Here is a 24,272-nt window from a genome sequence, read left to right as displayed (position 1 = left end):
TAGTAACTAAGGATGCTAATCAAAGGTGAAATGAATGTAAGAAAACATCTTCCCTGTGGGAAGCTTACCATTTAGGGCAGTTCCTGGGGCCACATGCTGTGGAGTTACTATATGTCAACAATTCCTAGAATAAAAAAAACAAAAAATATACAAATACATTTTTCAAGTATCAATATTCTTATACATAGCTGATGCTTAATTATTCCCATTCTAAACTTAAACTAGAAGGAAATAAAAATTAAATACAGTTGGTGTGGATTTCCAGCTTGGTAGAATCGCCTAGATTAGGAGCCTAGATTAGGAGGTTGGGTTTTTTTCTTTGCTTTGTGTCTCACTAGCTGTGTGCACTTTCTGGTTTTTTGTTTTTTGTTTTTTTTACCTCATGTATTTTTAAAATTTTAAAATTTATTTTTATTGAAGTAACCTTAATTATTAACGTTATATGTTTCATATGTACATTATATTTCTACTTTTGTATACCCTACCAAAAAAGTGTGCTCACCAACAAAAGTTTATTTTCCATCTGTCACCCTTTAACCATTTTGCCCTCCCCATGTCCCCCTTCCCATCTGGTAACCAACTTAAAAAGACACATGTGCCCCTATGTTCGTTGCAGCATTATTTTAAATAGCCAAGATATGCAAACAACTTAAGTGCCCATGAATAGATAAATGGATAAAAAAAGATTCATATACAATGAAATACTACTCAGCCATTACAAAAGGTGAAATCTTGCCACCTGCAATAACATGGATGGACTTGGAGGGTACTATGCTAAGTGAAATAAGTTAGAGGGAGGAAGACAAATACTGTATTACTTCTCTCATACTTTATATATAGGATATAAAAAACTAATAAACAAACAAGAGAAACAAAGTAAATGAACAAACCAAATCAAACTAGCTGTGTGACTTGCCGTGTGAGTACTGACAAGTCAGTTCACCACTCTATCCCTTCTTTGTTAGTTTACCAGCTCTTGGAGCCTGTGACATTCTGTGGTATTCAAATTCACTAAGAGCGACCATTTCCTAACAAAATATGTTACAAAGTGATTTTAAATAACGAAAAGGTAAGCAATGAACTAGGAGGCATCCTATTGTTTTTGTTAGTTTTATAAATATGTAAAATGAAGGTAACAAAAACAAAACAAAAACTCTTCCAATAAATATGGCATTATATCTTCTCTTAAATCCACCAAGTTAAACTTTAATTGCAAAATAATTTTCTACCTGGGAGTACTCTTCCTTGAAGTAATAGTTTTTCTAAGGAAAATATATACATGATATTACTAAGAGTAAATGTATATATTCGTAGCTTCATGTTTATGTATATGTGTGTATCTGCTAACCAAGCTTCTACTGTGGTTAACTTTACTTCTGAGTAAAATGATTGTCTTTTAATATTTTATAACTGAAAATATCATTTTATGTAGATATATATAAATTAGCCACTCAAAAACATATTTAACTATAATATTCTCATCTAATTTACATTTAAACATAGCATATTTGATTGGGATAGAAATATAGTATTTTCTTGACTAGCCATAAATAACTTATCACTTCTTAATCTTATGCTATCCCCTGCTGGGTACCATAATAGTTCATCACTTTATTAAGTACCTAACTACCTTTACTTTCAGGTTAGTATCAATAATGTCTGGAAGGTAAGAACCAAACATGTGTTCTTTATATTGCTCATATATTAAGAATGTAATTTTTTTTTCTTTCCTTTCTTACATATTCTCCAAAAATAAAGTGTCACAAATGAGCCTAACAAATCTAAGGAGGTGCTTCCTATGAAATAGAAAAAAATGTTATCAACTTAACCATGAATCATAACTACATCACTATTTGTTTTATTTTAATATGTTTGCTCACCAGCTGTATATATGTGTATGTGCCTCAAAGCCTGACTATTTTCTTACACTAAGGATATCCACTGGTAAGAAGGTAAAGCTCTGTTTACAGCTGTTGGCATCATTTGCAACTCCACCTTACATATCAGAAACAACAGCTGAAATCAGAATTATCCTAAAAACAAAAATGAAAAAACTTTGGTCAAGGTTTCATTCTTTCTTTTCAATTATTACTACAAACTTGGCATATACATTTTTTTTTTTTTTCTTCACAGAATGAAAGTAAGGATTACATTTATCCACCGGAATGACACAGACTTGAAATGAAAACAGACTCTAACTTTATTCATTAAATTATAATTATGTTCCACTTGTTTAAAAGCACAATCTCTGAGAAAGCTGCCTGGGATGGGATATTGGTTCAATTATTTACTAGCCATGGGATCATGAGCAATTCATTAACTGATACAAGCCTCAATTTCACCTATAAGGTGGGGAGGATAATGTTATTCAGCCTCAAAAAACAATTGAAAAGTAGGTAACATAATGCAATTTAGTATTCAGTCTACTACTTGGCATATGGTAACCAGTAACTTGATATTAATATTGTTAAGAGTTTCTCATCCATTATGAATAGTCTCATGACAAATGAGTATACACACAAAAAGTAAAGTCAGCACCTAAAAACAACACATACTTCAAAGAATTTCCCCATTGTCTAGAAATCTTAGCATTAATCCCACCCCTTTGATTTTAGGAATTGCTTCCTGAGGGAAACTTGGTCAAAAGAATTTACCTGTTGGATGGGCTAACATCATGAATACATTTATCAGATTTGTTGGGTGCCACCAAGCAAAGAATGATGCCACAGAGAATGGAAAGCAAGATGGAAAGGTTGGAAAAGTAAGGAGGAATATCTGAGATTCCTTGAATGAATATCTTCATTCCCATGAAGGCCTCTGAACGGACATCTGTTTCTAAAAGAACTTGCCCTACCCATAGTTCCTAAAAAGGAAAGCCACACGCACTATGTGATTCACCCTAATTGGCTACAGCTTTGAACCACTCATGAACACTCAACCCATATTAAGCCAGTAAGAGTCTCTCAGAGATATTGAATTGCAACAAGAGGTCCAAGCATGTAAAGGTGGAATAACTGGCAAAGAAGCCAGTCTGTGGAGAGAATTGGGGAATGAATCAGACATTCTGAGAAAAGAGAGAGTTGAGATAACATATACCCTTACTCCTCATCCCCAAGAGAAACAAGGGAATGAAAATAAGGTAAAAGGGGTAAGAAGTAGCCACATCTCTCGACCTTTCAAGTCAAGTCCTCATGAGGTCAGGTTTTATCTAGTTTTCTGTTCTGAGACGGCCATCGTTTTGCCTGGCATGTGGTTTCAATAGCGCTTCTATTTCTGTCAGCTAGAGCAGGTTTCTGCATCTTAACTAAACAATTGCTTGTCAAGAAATAAGCCCACTGAAGGCAAGCTTTCCATGAATAATATCAAGTCCAATCTTTGTGTCTAAAGAAACTAAGGGAAACATACAGGTGAAAAATAGACAGATAGAAACAAACAGAAATCACTCCATCACGCTATCCATTTATTTACAAGGAAATCCTCATATACAAATTTTCCTGGCTCCTGAATATGAATCATAGTCAGCTATTCTTTACTATTATAGGCCAATAGTTTTTACGTTTGCATTTACTCATTTAATCAAAAATATTACTAGGAGAAGAAACACAGCAAGTTCCCTTACATCATAGGGTTTGCTGTCATCATAAGTTTACTACTCTACCACCCCCCAAAAAAACAAACAAAAATCATTTAAATAAATGTAACAGAGTAATAGATTAATATTTTTGAAATAACCCTTTTAACAAAACCATAATATTTCCAAACTGGATCTCGTGCTCCTGCTATATTCAGTATGACAACAATCACAATATATTTATCACCCACACCACACACAAACACACATCATTTATTGTGGGGAAACAGTTACCTGTCTTAATTTGTCTTGTTCTTCAAATTGCAGCTGCGGAGCCTAGTACAACCTGGTCTAAAACATGTGCTCTTTAAACGTGGTGACTAAATAAATGAATGAATCCAACTTAAAAACTAAGTTATAGTAAGGGATGCACACTAAAAATAAGTTCAATTTCCATAGTGGATTTTCATGGCTGGTCTTAAAAAGAAATTTCTATTGATGCCTAGGTAGATATTGAGAAGTTTTTGATTTAATAATTAGGAAATGTTTTTTCAGTCCTTATTGGAAGAAAAGTTGACTAGCCATATTCTTATCAGGGGTAAAGTGACTTAGGTAAAACTTCCCTTCAGATGTGCCAGCATACACAGAGATAAATCAGGTAGATAGACATCCAAGTCCATTCCTTGAAATGGGGCAAAAATACAGGAATTATTCCATACCACCTTTGTGCTGCTTTACACAAGCAAAGAAACTATGCATCTATGCACTGACTGTATAATAGCCTCTCCCTGAACAAGAACATGAGGAAAGGTTTTCATTCCATTCATCTTCTTTAAGTTCAGCTTCCTTATGCATAAAATGAGCATACTAATTATATTCCCACCTTACACTGTTTTTATAAGGGCAGAATGAGATAATCTATGTAAAGTGCAGTATCCGGCTCATAATACGCACAAAATATTTAATTTTTAAAATCACTGAAAATTTATTATATTTTCCAATATTACCATCCATGTCATTTACCTGCTGTTGTAATAGTTTTAAGTTATGTTTAAATTTTAATGATGGTTTTTATTATAAAAAAGCACATGTGAGAATAGAGAGGACATTAATACACGAACAAATTAATAAATGGATGAATCTCCCTCCACTAAAAGAAAGATTGGACAAATCAGAGCTCTGAACAAATCAGCTGGTATCAACACAAATGCACTGGCTATATCACAACACAAAAGAACCAGAAATCCATGAATGACCATAGACCTTCCTGGCAAAAAGCAACTATAAAGAGGCAGCAGCTGGTAAAGCCTGGGTCAAAAAGGATCATTTTACTCTAGGGAACAAAATGTCCTGATCTAGACCTTTCCCAATACTTCAGAACTAAATGGTGTGTTGGTAATTTATTCAGGACAAAACAATCCTTCCCAAGTGACAGGTAAAGGAATGAAAATAAGTCTCATGAAAATGTTCAAAAAAACCCGAAGACACATCTCTAATTGTTTCAGTTCTCACAGATGTAGGATGCAAAATTAGAAGGGAGAAACAGGAATCTTTTCACTCAGTGGGCTCTTTCACCTTCACTGGGCTCAGAAAGGTATGTATCTAATAATAAACGTGTACATGATCACAGCGGTTACAAGTCTATGATTGCACTGAAGCCTCCTGTGCAGTATGCCTTTACATAATCAGTGGATAACAAACACATGGGCTCTCAGGTCAGAGTCTAAGCTTCACCACTTTCCTGCTACATGAACTCAAGCAAGTCATTTAACCCCTACCATGTCCGTTTCTTCAGTTGTAAATGAGGAACAATATTAACTACCTTGCAAGGTTCTCGTGAAGATAAAACGATAGAACGTATGAAAGCTATCAGGCATACAGCAGGTATTCAATAAATGATGTCTGTTTTTACTGCTTTGTTTGAACATGAAAAGATAGAGTAAGGTGAAAGAGATGCCATTCAATGGTTGTCCATATTCTCAAAGGCCATTACATTTAAGGTGTTTCTCCTTACACATATTCTATTTTACTTAAGTTATCGATGGCATTTTCCATCACTGAATCAGCAGGTATTTCTCATGGGTGTTTACTTCCTTCTCAGGTACTTAAAACCCAACCTGACCTTTCTGTGAGAGGTAAAGGTCATGGAGGGATTAAATTACCCATGTTAATTTCCAGAATTTCCATTAGTTTGGCTTGACATAATTTAGTATTAATATCCGGGTTATAAAACTAATACTAAGAAAGAGATTACATTTAAATGCATTTTCCAGTGGGAAGTGGGATGCATTTCTAATCGTGCTGTCTAGCTACAAGCAAACAAATGGTCATTTGATTCTTTTGTCATTATCATGACGTATAATATCGACCACAGAGATCACTAATGGGTTCCCCCACACACACTCAACGTAAACAACAATACAACATGATACATAACAGGCTTTAGAGTTATTAAGAGATAATCACATCCTTGGGACTTTCACTGGGCACAGTAAGTGGCACTGCTAAAACACGATTATCTCTCGATAACAAGGGTACTTGCAGTTTTCACAAAGTGAGAAGAAAAGTCATTACTGTAGGGAAAATGTGCATTTATTTTACTGAAACATAAAGCTGACAATTTAAGCTAACAAGGAGTGGCTCTCCCTGAGATGACAATATTACACAGTGTAGGAGGCTTCATATCAAGGTGACACAGGCACCATCTCCTTGAAGAGTCTGGCTGGAAGAGCCATTTTCTGGAAGACTAATTTCTAGGGTCTTGTCGACAAGATAAACAGGGGTGGGAGATGCTTAAGGGCCTAGAGATCTATGAATCTATTTAAGACAGAAAGGGGACTGAGAAGAGCAATGGGAATGGCTTATGCGGCTGATCAGTTGTAAGGTTAGGGACTTGAGATTCTGAGCTTCTCAAGTTGTCCTGATGAAACATAATTAGGCCAGCTCACCTGAGGGACTAGAGACATATGTTCCAGTCTCCAGGAGGTCCCAGGACAAACAACCAGTGACATCGAAGAAGGGAATGGTGGCAAGTGGATTTAGAATTAGGACAGTAGGAAAAAGACACAGGCATGAGTCTTTAGCACTGCTCTCAAGGATGGAAAAAAGTTCATACACAAGATGGAGCTTTACTTGAGGGTTCTATTCAGCAAGAAAACTCTATTCACCTAAAATTACTCAGAACGGTGGTATTTTCTGGTCTCCCTAACTCACAAAAAAATAGACAAAATTTACTCTTCTTGAGTCTCCATTTACTAATCAATAAAATGAGTTTTAAAAAAAGGCCTCCTCAGAGTTACTGGGAAAAGTAAAGAAAATATTGAGTTTGAAAGTACTCTGTAATTATATAACACCCTATATTTGTCAGATATTATTATTTGGAGAGATTAATTACATAAATATTAAAAATGGGGTGAGAATACATAATTTCTCAAAAGTTCTGCCAGTGATGTGACCTAAGTTTATTTCTATGAGATAATACTAGTAGAGAATACATAATATTAATAATTATTTTATTGTAATATGCTTGGAACTGTAAGCTTGGCATTTTGGCCCATAAGATACTATCCTCAAAACATCTAAAGTCTTAAAACATGTGCAAAGGTGTTACTGATTTTAGGAGTTTACAGCATAAAAGAGCCAAAAATTCTATTGGTCTAAATCAGTGATTATCAAACAGAGGCAATGTTTCAGCAAAGTATGGAGATATTTTTTTTTGATCGTCATAATTGGGGCATGCGGGTGAGGGTGGTTTGCTCTGGCATCTAGTAGATGGATGACATGGATATTGCCAGACGTCCCATGATGCACAGGACCCTGTTCTCTTTAAATACAGACACTAACTGTTATCAGTTAACTCATAATTTGAATGACTTACCTCATGAGGCACCCACATCTACAATTCAGTGCTGTGAAAAACTACCTCATCAGCCTCAACATCCTAGGAATAGAGATGGAAAATAATTCTCTTCAAATTATTGAAGTCCATATCCAAACGCAGGCTTTTTAGCCCTTTAAATTTCCATTAAGAATAATTATCAGTTTGGCTAAATCCCATTGTCTTTCCCCTTGGGAAACCACAGGGGTAGAGTCAATGGGTTGGCAATCTGCAAAACCAGAAAATGAAATTTGCAAGGGTTCACCATTATCACAAAAATTCGGCACAGTTGTAATGACAACCTGTCACTCTGCATTCCCAAGTCATATATAACTCCAATGCTTGACATTCCACCACATCACATTATGTGATGTGATATAAAAATATATTGGACACTTGGAATTTTATATTTCCTATAAGTGCATGCTACTTATCTCAGTTTTACCACCACAGGGGGAATAAAATACCTATATTTCTGCCCAAAAAATGGAAGACAAATGAAATGAAGCAAAAACTGCAGAAAGTAACCATAGATGTTAGAGTCCAAATATTTTCACATGGATAACTTCATAAACTTTAAGATGAAATACAGCATAGAATAGTGGTTGAGAGTGCAGAATCGGGCTTTCAGAATTCAGATCTCCACTGTCTAGCTGAGTGAACTTCAGCAAATTACTTAACCTCTCTGTGCCTTACTCTCCTTGTGTATTAAACAAAGGTATTATTCGTATTTGCTTCATAGGGCTGCTATGATGATTATATAAATTAATATTTAGAAAGTGTTTAGAATCCCTCCTGATACACAGTAAAGGCTATGACCTCTTTTTTTTTCTTTTTTTTTTAAATAAAAAGAAACACCTCGATAAGGCAGAGTGTATTATCCCATTTTACCTGAGAAGTAACGTAAGTTCTATGAGTGTAAGTAACTTTTCCCAGATTCACTCTTTCTTTGAGTTTGCTCAGCACTGCCCTGTTCTCATAGCTACATGGACCTCAGCGTGCTGTTTGATTGCTGTGTGAGAGCTCAACTCCCTGAGCACATATCAAGTACACGGCACACAACTATACGTGATGGGTGACATAATGGAGAGTGGGGTGAAGGAAACAGTGTGGAGGCCTGAGAGTCTCACTATCTGGTCCCTCCAGGCAGAAAATTTGTTCATAGCCATAAGCAGCTTGTATATAGTGGAAACCATGGTAAGGGCTCTGAACTCCAATTTCAACCTTGCTAAATAAGGATTACAGGGGATCTCAGTTTTCAAAAATATGGTCATAGAACTTCTAGGGGTACACACCATTATTTTTATTTTCTGAACATTTTACTGTAAATCTATGTGTATTTATTTTATGTTTGTGTAAATATTTATATATTTATTTCTATGTTTATTTTCCATTAATGACAAGTTTTCATCTATTTGTATTACTGATATAGGCATTCTTCAGATCCACAATTAGTTAAAAATCCATTAAATTTATAGAAAATGTTAAGTAGACAACAGTAGAGATGGTATGCAGCTATGGTAAGAAATATGATCCTGGTACATAACTGTCCAAAATGTGGGGAATACTGGTACTTGAAAAGGGAAATTCTATATGAATAATTAGATCTATGAGCCTAGGATAAGGAGGGTTTCAAATATTACCCTGCTTTTCACTAGGAACATCGATTTATTCTGGGTTTCTGAAGGAAGAGTACTATTTCCCACCAGTACACTTGAGAATGTGTGTTCTTTTCCATATCTCTTGCTGTTCATGGTCCAGAAAGAGATATATGTTATGGTTCTTTTTAAAGACAGAAGCATTAACTGCATAACACCGTATCTTGGAAGGGAAAGGCATCCAGAACAAAAGGTAAAGTACAAAGAATGACTTGGTTTTCTTCCTTAAAGAGGGAGAGACTTGCTGATGCAAAAGACCAGTGCCATCTCAACAAAGGGCTACTGAACTCTAAAGTGAATCTTAAAGCTCAGTATTTACAATACCATCGAATATTTTGTTATTACCATGAAGAATGAAATAGTAACTAAACAGCACAAAGGGGATGAAAGAAGTAATATTTTACTACTTACTGAATTGAGTTACACATACAATAATTTCCAGGATTGATTCCCTGTCTACTTTTGAAGCAAATAGCCATGAATTTGGAAATCCATGCACAAGTATGTGAAGAATGCAAACATTTTCCTAGTCAGTGGCAAATTTCTTTAGCTTTCTTGAAAAGAAACTTAGCACTTTACACACACAGACATGCACACTTTGACTGTGAAGATTGTGTAATTCATACCAACTTGAAATTTCCCCAGGTCACTATAAATCAGTTATGACTTAACTAAACTCCAGGGTAGGCACTGCTACATTCGAAACCATTTGAAAAATTATCTTGGTGTCCTACATTTTTGTAGATAGATAAATGCTTTATATATAGTCCAGGTCCAAGAAAGCTTGGTGAACTAGTAAGAGAACAGGCTTCTGAGTTAGAGAAACACTGGTTCAAACCTAGCCATCTCGTTTACTCCTGTATAACCAGAGGCAAAGGAGTCTCTCTTAGCTTCGATTTCTACATTTGTAAAACAAAGGCCATAATAACTGCTCAGCGCCCAGCACATGGTATTAATTCAAAGATAGTGGCGGTCACTCCTATCCTTGTTTCAAGTGAGACCCTATTCCCTCGTTCTGTCCTTGGAAAGAGACCAAGTCACCTGAATGAGTTCTCAGACTGAGAAGGTTATCCAAGTTAGGGCTCAATTTCCCCTCATAGTTGCTATATGCTAAAGTATATTTCCTTGATGGTTTCCTTAATCCCCAATTATTTGACCTTTTCACTCTGTACCATGTTACAATTTTCTAAAAAAAAAGTTCAAATACTGTAGGAGAAATTCCATGTTTTTTTGATAGCATGCTTCTATTAGGAAAAACGCACAAAAATAATACTTCCAATGATGTATTTTTACCTCTAAAGTATATAATTGTACTATTAAATTATATATATGACATTTAAACACTATCTTAAATGATGTAAAATACGTAAATAGAAGTTCTCCTATTTTCCCACCCTCATATGGATATACAGTTGACCCTTGAATAATACAGGTTTGAACTGTGTTGGTCCACTTAATATACAGATTTTTTTCAATAAACATATAGTTCGCCCTGTATCACTGTGGATGTGGAATTCGTGGCTATAGAAGGCTGACTATGGGACTTGAGCATCCACAGATTTTGGTGTCTGGGGCAGGTCCTAGAACCAATTCCCTGAGGACCCCAAAGGACAAGTAACTGTATTTGGCTATCATCCAGCATGCATCTGACCACTGGCAAGTCCCTTGTTGTAAAGAAACACCTCAATAGAGGAACAATTAAAGGCTTCCAATTTTGGCCATTTCAGAGTAATGAGCACCACACTTACTTTAGTCTTGTAAACTGCTATAATAGTGAACAAAATACTGAGGAAACTGTTTCCAGGTGTTGGACAACAGACAGCACGAGGCTGATCTTTGAGAGGAAAGAAGCACGTGATGTCAGCTCTTCACGCATCCCAACTTGACTTCTGTGGGCACCTTCCCAACCACAGCAAAGAGAAGTGATGGCCACACTGGAAACGTGGTCTCGCCGGGTAAAGCAGAGACTGGAGTTTGGGGCTATTTGGAATTTACAATTTCCAGGGTAGGTAATGAAAAGGAGGGAGCTGCACAGAGAAGGATCTGTTGACATCTGTACAGGGGTCCACGTGAGCTGTCAGCTAAAAACTAAAATGCACATGCCAAGGGCAAGATTCCACAAGGCCTGGCAGAGAACAGACACTGGGGCAGCTTGAGATGAACATATACCATCGTTCTCCCAGGGCTGGAGATGTGGAAGATCCAAAAGCCAGAGCAGAAGAAACTTGATGAACACCCCAGGTATTCAACTGAGACCCTCAAAAGGTACACTCTTAAATTTACTGAGAACCTCAAAGAGCTTTTACTTGTATGGGTTATGTATATCATCCTTACCATATTAGAAATTAAAGCTGAAACTTTTAGAAGTAGTAATTCCCTTAACAATCAATATATTACACACTAACATAAACAACATGTCTTATGGAAAAATAACTATATTATCTGAAGAAATAGTGAGAAGAGTGGTATGTTGGTACATTTTCACAAATTGTGTTCATGTCACTCAATAGCAGATTTACTGAATTCTCCTATTTGTCTCTGCGTTCAGTCTTATTTACGTGTTATCACATGCCAGGCAGCCTCTGAAAAACTCCACTGTACATCTGTGAAAGACTGAGAGTGACAGGCAAATACCATCTTAGTATTATAATAAAAATAGCTTGGATCTGACCAGCCACCTGAAAATCTTGGTTATCGCCCTGACCAGGGTTCCCTGGATCAGACTTTAAGAACTACTGTAAGAGGATGCCTTGGAAGCAGAGAGAAGCAACACCTCACTTAAACAGAGAGATAAAAAGAAAGAATAAGAGAGATAAAAAGAAAGAATAAGAGAGATAAAAAGAAAGAATAAGAGAGATAAAAAGAAAGAATAAGAGAGATAAAAAGAAAGAATAAGAAAATACGTATGAGCAAAATTTGGGTGGGGTGGTTTTCATAAAGCAATTTCAGCTTAATTTTCTCTTCTACAGAGTAAATAAAAGATGTCTGCTTTGCAGGGGAATCACTCTTTGTGACTGTTTTCAGGGTTGGGGGATCAGTGAGGGTGGGCTGAGAGGAGTGGGTAGGGATTGGGTAACGCAGGCTGGTTCATCCCCCTGGAAAAGCGCCTGGGTCCAGAGAACACGTAAGACGCAAGCAGATCCAAACACTTTTTTCCCTGAGTTTAATCTATGGACTTTTGAGGGCAGGCTCAAGGTTCTCAGGAGCCACCTACCTCTGTCCTGGCAACAGCCTGAGAGAAGCAGAGGTGAGACACACAGAGAGACACCTACTGAGAGCACAGTGTGAACCCCTGGATTCAACTAGGCCTAAACTGAATCCAGGGAATGTCAATTATACAATTCAAACTGAAAGCAAAAGACAGTATCTGGAAGAAAGCACATTCCTGGCCGATATAGAGAAAGCCTCAACTTAAGTTAGTGTCTTATGCTTCTGGACTAGAAAATGGGGAAGTTCTGATAAAGTTCATGCCACAGAGAATACGTACATCTGGTGTAGTACATAATGTGTGTGTGTGTGTGTGTGTGTGTGTGTGTGTCTGTCTGTCTTAAGAGAAAAATACTACAGATACATTGTCTATTTTCTCCATCATTCCTCTCCTCTGCCCCCACCTTCTGCTCCAAAAACTTAAGCTTTCTGAGCCAGGCCAAAACTGAGGCCCTGGAACTCCACACCATACTCTACACAGTGCTTCTCAACTCAGCACAATATTGTCCCTTCCCTACCAGAGGACAATGGACAGTGTCTAGAGACATTTTTGATTGTCATGATTTGTGGAGGGGGTGTTACTGGCATCTAGTGGATAGAGCCCAGGGATGCAGCTAAATATCCTATATTGAACACAACAGGTCCCCAGAACAAAAAATTATCCAGTCCAAAATGTCAACAGTGCTAAAGCTGAGAAGTTCATCTCAAGGAAATAACCTTGGTTTGAGAATTTCTGTTTTTCTAGGCTAGCACTCTCTGAATTGCCAGTGTACTACCTAGATTTCTAAAAACACCCAGACAATATTATTCAGCCCAGTATTAAACTTTACTATTTCCCGAAGCTGTTTGTATTCATACTGTATTGTTCACAAACTATTTTAATTCGAGTCAATGCACTAATGAGAGTATACACAGATACATGAGTGTATATGTGCTTGCTTATTCAAATCACGGTTTCAATGCCATAGTTACTTTGACCACAATGTGCCAGGACAAAAAATAAAATAAAGCATCAAAGAAACTTAATTTAATGGATGGACTATGTGTTTAGCTTCAAAACATGTTCATTTGGTTTGAGGCACACCCTGACAACAAAAAGAATGGGTGATCATCACTACCGAGGAGCTCTGAGAAATGGAAGAAAAAGGGACATCTAAAAGTCTATACACATAGACTTAATATAAGTTGAAGCAGAATGACACTTCATGGGAAAACTCTGAGCTTTTGTTTACCAGCTTCCATGAACCTCCAGGAGACCACGGCATGCAAATATGTTCTCCCAGATCCCCCAGTTTCCATCCATTTCAAAATCCTCTCCTGGCTGTCTTTCTCTCTCCTTGTCATTTACAGTCTGTGCCCCAGAGACAGGCTAATGGGGCTTGATTTTGTTGCCTCAGCCAGCATTCCTATAGGACTCTTCATCCTGTAATCATCATTGTTCCAGCAGTGCATGTCTATGAAATTAACATGGAAGAGATTGATTCTTCAGGTATGTGCTTGCTGCTATTGACAGTCAATCCAGATCACTCCCTCCGAGGCAAGACAGCTCAGGCACGAAAAATACCTTTGCTTATCAAGCTGAGGCTCTGTGCCAGTGAGATGGCAATTTTGGGCCCATATGACAGCAGTCAGAATGAGCTAGGGTGCTCAGGAGACTGAATTTTGGTAACCCTGCAGTATTCCATTAATCTGAAATCCACCAATCTGAGACCTCAAATTTTTCTCCATTTTAAAGCTCTGATCCATTTACAACATTACATAAACACAGCTAGTACCTCAATTAAAAAAAGACATTGCTGGCAGCATGTTTCAGGCATTTAGATTTTCAGTATCTTAGGATCTAAATTTTGTTTTTCATTTTAAAATATATATTTATTGTGGTAAAATAAATTTAAAGTAAAATTTGCCATTTTAACTATTTTTCAATGTATGATTAAGTGGCATTAAGTTACATTCACAATGTTGTGCAAACATCACCACTATCCATCTCTAGAACTTCTTCATCATCCCTAAAAGAAATGTTATACTCATTAAACAATCACTCCTCAGTCCCTGGTAACCTCTATTCTACTTTCTGTTGCTATGAATTTGTCAATTTTAGGACCTCAGATAAGTGGAATTTTCTATCAAAATTTATCCTTTTGTGGGACTTCCCTGGTTGCACAGTGGTTAAGAATCTGCTTGTCAATGCAGGGGACACGGGTTCAAGCCCTGGTCTGAGAAGATCCCACATGACTCGGAGCATCTAAGCCCGTGCGCCACAACTACTGAGCCTGAGCTCTGGAGACCGTGAGCCACAACTACTGAGCCCGCGTGCCTAGGGTCCGTGCTCCGCAACAAGAGAAGCCACCACAATGAGAAGCCTGCACACCGCAACGAAGAGTAGCCCCTGCTCGCTGCAACTAGAGAAAGCACGCACGCAGTAAGGAAGACCCAAGGCAGCCATAAATAAATACATACATACATACATAAATAAAAATATCCTTTTGTGTGTGACAGATTTCACTAGCACGTTTTCAAGGTCCATCCATGTTACAGCATATATCAGAAGTCCATTCCTTTTTAAGGTTTGATAATATTTCATTATAAGGATATATTACATTTTGTTTACCCATTCATCTGTTGAACATGTGGGTTGGTTTTACCTTTTGGCCATTCTGAATAATGCTGCTAATATCATAGGTGTAAAAGTATCTGAGTCCCTGCTTACTATTTAAATTTTGATTCATTTTTGCTCATTAAAAAGAAAAAACTACCTGACAGCTGTAAAGTGTTACAAAGTAAGATAATCTAGTTTTCTTTTTTTTTTTTTTTAATGTGATCTTATGTGACTTCTTGTGGCACAGGCAGAGATAATTTTTACAAATACGAACACTGCCACTTGGAGAACTTCAGTTATTTTCCAAAGCATATACAACAAATAAGTACAGTTGTTGGTAATATTCTTTCATCTTTCTATAGCCACCCAAAATACCTGGTCCTTATCAGCAGATCACGAACATGGACTTTGAAGAAACAAATAATAGTCCGTTTCAAAGCAGCTCACTACATCTTTGGTTAAGTTAAAGTGAAGTTCAAATCACTTCACTATATATCATAAGACACTTCTCTCTCTTTTACCACAAACAGCCAAGTGACAGAGCAGAACTAGATATAATGATTCTGAAGTTTATGTGACCACAAATGTCCTTCTTAACCATGTCAATATATTAATTCCATAGTTCCATGAATGGAAAACTGAGATACTAGGTTGTATAAAACCACGACTTCAGAGGCAATCTAGCTGTGACGAGGCTAAGAACAAAAGGAACATAAGTTTAAATTTGATATAAATAAAAATACTAACAAAATAACGGTACTGAAAACACAGACTGCTAAATGTTACAATAATTGCACACCCAAGAATGAAATTTTGGAAACCTTATTTTAAGAGAGCAGCTCTTCTAATTTAAACAACTGCAGAACTCTACATTTTTAAGATGTTTACTAAGTCTTGGTCACTCACGTAATATTACTTTATTGAACTCTCATGGCCGTTCTTTGGGGACAAACTGTTATTTCCATTTAAAGCTAAGAAAACTAAGAGTTTCAAATAACTCTCATGGGGGCATATGGCTAACGGTGGAGGTGAACTTTGAACCACAATCTATGTGACCCCTGAGATAAAGCTTTTTATGACTGTGCTATCTGCAATTGGTCCAAACCACATTTCACAACGGGGACAATGCTTCAAGCAAATATGCGTTTATGAGGGAGATAAGAATTAACGTGCCTTGTGAATTAAAATGGGTCCCCTCAGAGCTATGAGACAGAGCCTGCTCAGCCTGTGTTTGACAGTTCCCGCATTATCTGGTATTTCTCCATTCTGAGAATTTAGCAACCCAGCATGGCTCCACGTGGATTCATCTACCGTTTCTTTTAGACCTCTCCCCTGAGCTTCTAACGCTGGCTGTTTTACTGAAATATAAATATTTTAGGAGTGAAAGGTATCTAGAATGTTCTAAAGAGAGTTTCACTGTTGCTATTGTAATTATTCTTAATTATCACTATTGTTCCCTTTGGAGCAAGTTACCTCAGGGAGCACTTATGCAGTCTGCCTACAGAAAATCACTGAGAGTAAGCTATGAAGGAATTATCAACCAAATGTAGACTCCTGTGTTTCTTTTTCCTATGCACCGGCAGTAATAATTTTAGAAGTCAGCAGTACACATGGTTTGGAGTTCACATTGATATTTGCTTCAGGATTATTTATGGCATCCCAAAAGTGACACAATCAACTTAGAATGGTAGTCTTTATTAACATGGTAAATTAAAATGGAATACTGACTGATGTCTTGAGTAAAATTAATGTGCCATTAACCTTAACTATACCAATAAAGTTATCTCATGAAGGTCAACTACAAGAACATTTATCCACCTGGGATACACAGCAAATGTACATTAACTCGATGTTAATGTGGAATGTAGATGTTAAAAGGGAAAGGCAATTGAAACTAAATATTAAAACCTTGGTTGAAATAAAAATCATAAATGTTGACACATAAGCTGTATTAGTTCAGGATTCCCTATCCCATATCATCACTGATGTTGTTTCCTATAATTTGTGTTGATGAGTTTTAAGTAGCTGGGACCAAAGTTTCTTTCTCTAAACCACATTAATACATCTTAGTTACACTGACAAATAGCAGAACATTTTTAAAGCTTGAAGGGTCATGAGAGATAATTAAGTTCCACCTTCTCATTCTATACATGAGGAAACGAAGATCTAGAGATCCTGAAGCACAGAGAGAGGAACAGAGCCCCAGTCTAACTCTCACTCCGGAATTATATCCCCTACAACCTGCTTGATTTTCGTTCCAGCTTTCTCTTTGCTAAGGCACTTTATCTCCTTTTGTTCTCTAACTCTGACAGATTGTAGAAGACCAACACTTTTTTTTTTTTGGCTGCGTTGGGTTTTCATTGCTGCGTGCAGGCGTTCTCTAGTTGGGGCGAGCAGGGGCTACTCTTCGTTGCGGTGCACAGGCTTCTCATTGCAGTGGCTTCTCTTGTTGCAGAGCACGGGCTCTAGGGGCGCGGGCTCAGTAGTTGTGGCGCACAGGCTTAGTTGCTCTGTGGCATGTGGGATCTTCCTGGAACAGGGATCGAATCCATGTCCTCTGCATAGGCAGGCGGATTCTTAACCACTGCACCACCAGGAAAGTGCCAAGACCAACTTTTAAAGTAAGTAAAATAGAGGTAATAATGCCTAATAAATAGATGTATTATGATGGACAAACCAAATGTTCTTGAAATCTTATTGAAAACTGTAAAAAGTTATATTTTATATTCATAATAGGAATAACTATATAACTATATTATTTTATTGCAAATATAAATATATATATTTATTATAAACATAAAAGTAACTTTTAAGCCATTGAAAAAGTTGAACTCTCCTTTGAAAAGTCTCTTCTTTTTTAAGTAGCCCAAAAGAATACAGGCTTTGAGACCACGAAAATGTGGTTTCTAGGCAAGTCTCACTCAACTTACTGGCTACCATTCTTGAATATCTCTGGATGTTCTAGATGTCTAAAATCATTAACAGTAATATTTCTCTTATATGGTAGTTGTGAATATTAAATAATATATATAAAATATGGGACAATACTTGGACCCTAGTATACATTTGATAATTATGGATAAATATTAATTTTCATTTCTCTTCCTTTTGAATCTTCCTTCTTTCCTTTGAATATGTATAATTAAATTGCAAAATTTTAAATAGTACTAATATGCAGGCACAAATCTGTACTTACAAAATTATTTTATTACAATAGAGAGCTACTTAGTAAGCTCCTCTATAACGTAAACAGACAACTTAAAGATACAAAACAGCAAGTAAATCTGCTCACTGAAATGGTACCACACACCCCTAAGCATTCTCAATTAAAACGAGTATGTGCAGCTCTCACATAAGGAGGAGAGGAATATACCAAAATCTGGATTAAGCTTAGGAATTCTTCAGTGGAGAAGAACAGAGTCAGCCTATTCAAGGGAGAGCAATGCTGATGTGTTAAAAGACACTTTGCTACATCCCAGGTATTCTGACAATTTCTGATGGAGGCAGGGTCAAGCTCTTCTGGTACAAGTTACCTTTCTGATAAGAATAATTCTAATAATGTGTATTTCCAGCACATTAGGTCCTCCAGTATATACAATATAGTAAAGGATGTATATTCACATGATGATATATCAGCATATTCAAGCTGCCACTTTTAATGTATCAGATCACACTAAGATTAACACTCAAATTAATTTTGACTTAAATCGAGAGAAATACATAACAACCAGGAAAATGAAGTTAAAAGACGAAGTGTTCTGAATTGAGTCCTAGAGGACACACCGAAGACATTTGTACTGTTGATGCGAAAGTAAGATAACACTTTCAAACAATATTACTCTTCTCAGAAAAAAGGGATGCTAGCTTCCTGGGCCACAGACTCTGAGGGCTAGCACATCAGTCTTTTTAAAGAAATTACTAGCATGCTGTGTTTGGTTTACTGTCTCCCACCTTGCATTTTACCAACTGTATCAAAGCACAGAGTGTAACAGCTCCAATTTCCTTCATAGCAGCTGCACTGTTTGAGAAAAATTGACAGATTAACTAGAAGAAAGCTTCCGACGTCACTAGAAACTATGACTGCCCATTAGAACAGAATGGTAGACCAGAGAACACACGGAAAGGAATGCCTCGGTGATCCACGGCGTCAGCACCAGTTAGGATCTGAGTGTGGGTAGGAGAGGGTCCATCCAGGAATGATAACTTGGACAGTGGTGCCCAGCACTCACTCTGGGTGAGGATAAAGATCTGGATTGGAAAAGTAGCTATTGATTTTTCCGAGTATTTCAGCTATTATTCTGATGAATCTTCTGGTTGCTAGCTTATACTAAAATATAAACAACATACATATCTGCCCCTTACATAAATTAATGAGGTTAAGCTAAAAGAAACACCAACTGCTTCACAAACAAGTACCACTGTTAATTGAGTTCAGAAACGTACATTTGTCTTTTTTATGATAATCTGTCAGGTCTAGATTCAGTGGGAAGCACTATACCTCACATTTATACAGAAACTATACAGTGTGTTTGAGAAATATCTGCCATGTGGTCTATAGAAATCGGGAAGACTGCTATTATGACACCTGTTTTAGAAATGAGTGACTTAGAGGTCTGAGAGTTTAAACGTGGTGACTAACAGCAGAGGAAATAAGGAAAGTGGTTGTGTGCCTGGTTGTGGGATGAAAGGAAGGTGTGGGGAGGAGGAAAGAAGTCCTGAAAGAGAAATCAAAGGAAGATACACATTGGCTCAACCTCAATGTAATTTGCAAGTATTTTTCCCTTTTTTGAGGTACTTTAAAAGTTTGTATCAATACACCTTTAAAAGATAGCTATGGATAAATTAAACCTTTCAAAGGGCAACTGCAATGTTCACGTTACTGGGAAGATGTGGTATGATATGCGATGATTTACGTTTTATTTATGGACGAAATGGATAAGCCACATCTTCCAAATTAATTACTAATAGAGCCTATAGTTTGCAGGTGGAAACTCAGAGTCACACAAACTAAGTGATTTACCAACAATCATCCCTGGTAATTCCATAACGTGAATCGAAGCCTCCTGATTCTTGATCCATGAATTCTTCTGTTATATAAGGAAAATCCTAATTGGCTAAAAATAGGCCAGTTCAGTGTATCTCAACATATTTTCTAGTTCTATATTTGAGGAAAATTCTCACTGTATCCTCACATGGGGTTAGGGTTCTCCATAGGGTCTCTTTATAAGCTCACTACTATCATTCGTGAGAAATCCACCCTCATATCCTCATCAGCACCCAAAAGCCCCATATCCTAATACCATCACCTTGGGGGTTATGTTTCAACATATAAATGTTGAGGACACAAACATTCAGACAAGAGCATTGCGCATGCCTCTAGTCTGACAGAGGTTTCAGAAGCACCACCATCAACACCAAAAGCACTGACTTTTATTCAATGTGTCAGACTCTGCACCAGGTGCTTCTAGATTATGCCACTTCATAAAGGACATTTGTTAGTTTGCCCTCTATTTCTGTGCTCTAAAACAATGATGTAACATAAAGTACACATTTATCATTAATTTGAAGTGGTTTATCCATTAAGATGGCATCCCAGTGTCATCCCATTGGGGATAACTATGACAAGTTTTACATTTTTTCTGGATTAGTATTTTTTTACTTGGGTTAATTTAGATAATTTGTATTGCTCAAAAAAATCATTCATCTAACATTTTTAATATCTTCTGTATTGATATAACCCCCTTATAATTACTAATCCAGTGTATATGTTTTCCTTATTTTTTGTGCATGAGACATTTGAGCAATTTATGTATGTCTTGATTTTTAAGTCACAGCTCTCAGATTTATCTAATTTATTTTCTGGTTTTGCATTATTTAATGATGTTTTCATTATTTCCTTTACTCTTATAGCTTTATTATCTATTTTAACTTCTCAAGTTGAACATCAACTTAATTAATAATATGTCATATGATGACATTTTATTTAAAGGTATGTATTTGCCTGCAAGTACAATTTTGGTCCTACTTCACGGGCTTTGACATGTAGCGCTTTTATTTTTGTTACGTGCTTAATAGTACGTGACTCTAGTTTCTAAATTTAGTTCTTATTTTATCTATGTCCACAATATATGAAAACAATCTCAGTCATAAACACATACACAGAAACAGGCACACAAAAACAACCAACCGAAAACCCAGATGCTTGCACCTAAAATACCTGGTTTAGGTCAACTCACCTGAAAATACAGGTTTCTGTAACATTTGAGAAAAAATTAGTCTGTTTTCCAAAAACTATGTTCTTTGTACTTATGATATGATTTGTATTACAAAACACAAATATTCCAGAAAGCACAAATTTTGTTACTAGAAAGGACTGAACCATTTGGGTCACATCACCTTTTACATGAAGAATCACGAGTATTATATTACACAGATTTCAGTATCTACCAGGATGGATTTCCTCCTGGCTTACTGGGATGCAGAATTTCCTGTAGATCTTTGTAACAAATTAGCTGATAACTAAGAGGTTCAAATCAGCCAGAACAGCTAGGTTATAGCCCAATATGATTAAAATCAAGGCCTTAAAGCAATTCATTTCTGATTTATGCTCTATGTCTAATGTTTGTTGGCAATGTTTGTTTACCACAATTATTCAGGGGCATGAAAGAGGGTATCAACAAACATTTCCAAAATCTCCACAACAGTGAGAAGGGAAATAAATTAGGCACTGGTTTTTAAAGCTGTTTTAATCCAAGTGTGATTCATGTCACTTCTATTCATATTCCATTGGCCACAGCAGTTGGTCTGGCCTCATTTTTGGGAGAAGAACAACCCTACCATGTACCCAGAAAGACAGTAAGAATAAGAATATTGCATAAAATTCATTCTTTACTTTTCCTTTTAGCTTAAAAAAAAGTTTTTTCTCATGGCATGAAACCCTCACATTTGTCATACATCCAATCGATGACTATTTCGTAAGTGCTTACACTATACCAGATATACATTCCTGATTAAGAATCCTGTGAATTTCATACCTCTGGAAAATATCTAAGGATTGCCTGAAATATTCTGTTATGTTTAGATGAAGGGCAAAGAGTTTTAACAAAGAAATATAATTGCTTGGAAAACATATTTCTATTCAACTACTTTTCATATGAGCAATTTCCCAAATAACTGTCTATTCATATGGTTTTCCAAAGTATTATAAATGTGTACCAGCCCTTCTCTGACCTAACAAACTTGCTGTATAGACGCAGGATGAGATGCACACTCCTCACTCCCCTGAGCATGTCAGAGCCCTGAAGAAAACCTACTGAAATGCTATTCCTGCTGAGAGACCAGGAAGAGCATCAGTTATTTGTTCTCACAGGTACACAGCTGCACTCTCTGACAAGACTGTTTCAAGTAACACTCCATTCACTACTTTTACTGCAGATGATAAGAAGTAGAATGGCAAAGAGTCATTAAAAGCATCAATAGAAAGAAAACCCAACAGTGCCTGTGTCAGCGAAAGGCCTCTCTGATTCTTGTCAAATATGTTTCTGTTTGATATATTTCTTCAGTGGTTCCAAGAAAATAATGAAGTAAATTAAAATCAGTATAAAATTACAAATCAAAATCTCAGGTTGACAGAAAGACAGAAGCAAGAGCATTTCAAATCAAGGGAAAAAATACATCACCGACTCATCCACAGTGCTTTCCTTTCTGAAGAGACTATGACTCATTCCTGCTGCTATTGCTAGGTGGGACAGCTTGAATCAGGAATGGAGAAACAGCCTTCAATTAGAAATTCATCGAAATTTGTCAGATTCATTAAGACATTAATGTCACTTCAAGGGGGAATGGTAGGTATGTTTTTGATTCAGTCTGCCTCTCTGTTTCTGATATTTTCATTCTAGGCTACATTCCTTAGCTGTTATTTTTCATTAAGAAGGAAAAAAGTATGAAAAACAGGAGGATAAAGTCAAGGGAGGCTTTCTGTTTATAAATCAAACATGAAAATTTCAAAACACATTCACTGCATTGAAAGACAGGTTGAATACCTATCATATGAGAGTTAACCAGATTTGTGCACTTGAGCACTCACAGTAAGAACATTTTATAGCATTTCGATGGCAATCCTTTTATTTCTATAAGATAATAGAAAACAAGTGGGAGCAGAGACAGAGCAAGTCCTAGATGGTGGAGTGTTAAAAGGCTTTCATATCCAAAGATAATCATGGTAACTTTAGTTAAAGTACCAAGGGACACCTAAAGACACACAGATGCTTAATATACCACTGGGGTATGAAAGAAACATTTTTAAAGGGAGCAAGTAGTGGTCGAACATTTGCTACAGCTGATGGTATCAAACTAAAAATAAGGACGTTATATGATGAAGCAGTATGTGCTAGGGTGAAAAAGTGGGAATGCAAATCCTTATGCTATAAACGTCTCTCTAGTAGCTTTGTAAGTCATAGAAGAAATTACTTTTAGGAATAGTGAATGACAGACATGCTGCATTGTTCACCCTGTACATTCTGTACTGATGGCAAAAACTTCTTATGTAGAAGTTTCTTCAGGTAGTTCCATAGCTCCACAGTGTCATTCATGATCAAAGCTCCACAAAGTCATTCATGGAAATGCATCTCTTTAAGAGTGGGAAACTTGAAAAGCACCTAGAAATTTAGTTGAAGACAGGCAAAAGCCAAGTCATTTGACTGTTATATCCAACACTTGTCCCTTTTATCAGGAAGTCTCAATCCAGAATATATTTCCCACTCATGCAGTTGGTTCCCAAAACTCTAACATTCAGAAGCTCTTCGGGTGTTTAATTGGTTTCTGATAAATTTTTCACATATTCCATCTGGCAACTGAAATATGTTAGCATAAAAAGAGTTATGACATGAAAGTACCCACATACTATCAAGTGTTTAATAAAAGTTAGTTTTTTACTACTATTGTTTCATACTATTTTATAGGTAAGCAGGATTTATTTAAGTGTGTAAAGACAACATATAGAAGCAAGAATCTCAGACTTCAGCTGGTCCAGGAGACCTTCCAAATATGGAAAACATAGGTGGCAAATGGTTTCTCTTTGACTCTATTTGCCCAGTAAATATAGTTTGTTCGATCCACAGCAATGCTTTTAAAATCTGAACTAGTTTCCAAAATTTTAAAATTGAGTAAAACCAAAAGAATTCACAATTCTAACTTCTTTTGGCATACTGGAAAAAGTGACATCACTAGGACTCCATTCTTTAATGGCACTACCTACCTAAACCAAGTCGGGTATTCTGTTGAGATCCTGCCAGGTGAAGGCCTGGACTGCAGGGAAGATAATGGAAATGGAGAAATAAGTACAGTCACAAACAAAACTGA

At 36.6% G+C, this 24,272-nt stretch overlaps 1 protein-coding gene across 4 annotated transcripts in view; it reads right to left on the bottom strand.

Annotated features, from left to right (window-relative positions):
• CNTN4 (contactin 4) overlaps positions 1-24,272 on the bottom strand; it is a 957,860-nt gene that overhangs the window by 707,115 nt on the left and 226,473 nt on the right. For all 4 annotated transcript variants that reach the window (XM_059937717.1, XM_059937718.1, XM_059937716.1 and 1 more), the window contains one exon: positions 69-124. The gene's annotated coding sequence lies outside the window, so the exon portion shown is untranslated. The remainder of the gene's footprint in view (positions 1-68; positions 125-24,272) is intronic.

The sequence above is a fragment of the Balaenoptera ricei genome, chromosome 11, assembly GCF_028023285.1.
Source record: "Balaenoptera ricei isolate mBalRic1 chromosome 11, mBalRic1.hap2, whole genome shotgun sequence".
Taxonomy (NCBI): Eukaryota; Metazoa; Chordata; class Mammalia; order Artiodactyla; family Balaenopteridae; genus Balaenoptera; species Balaenoptera ricei.
This window is presented reverse-complemented; position numbering and strand designations above follow the sequence as displayed.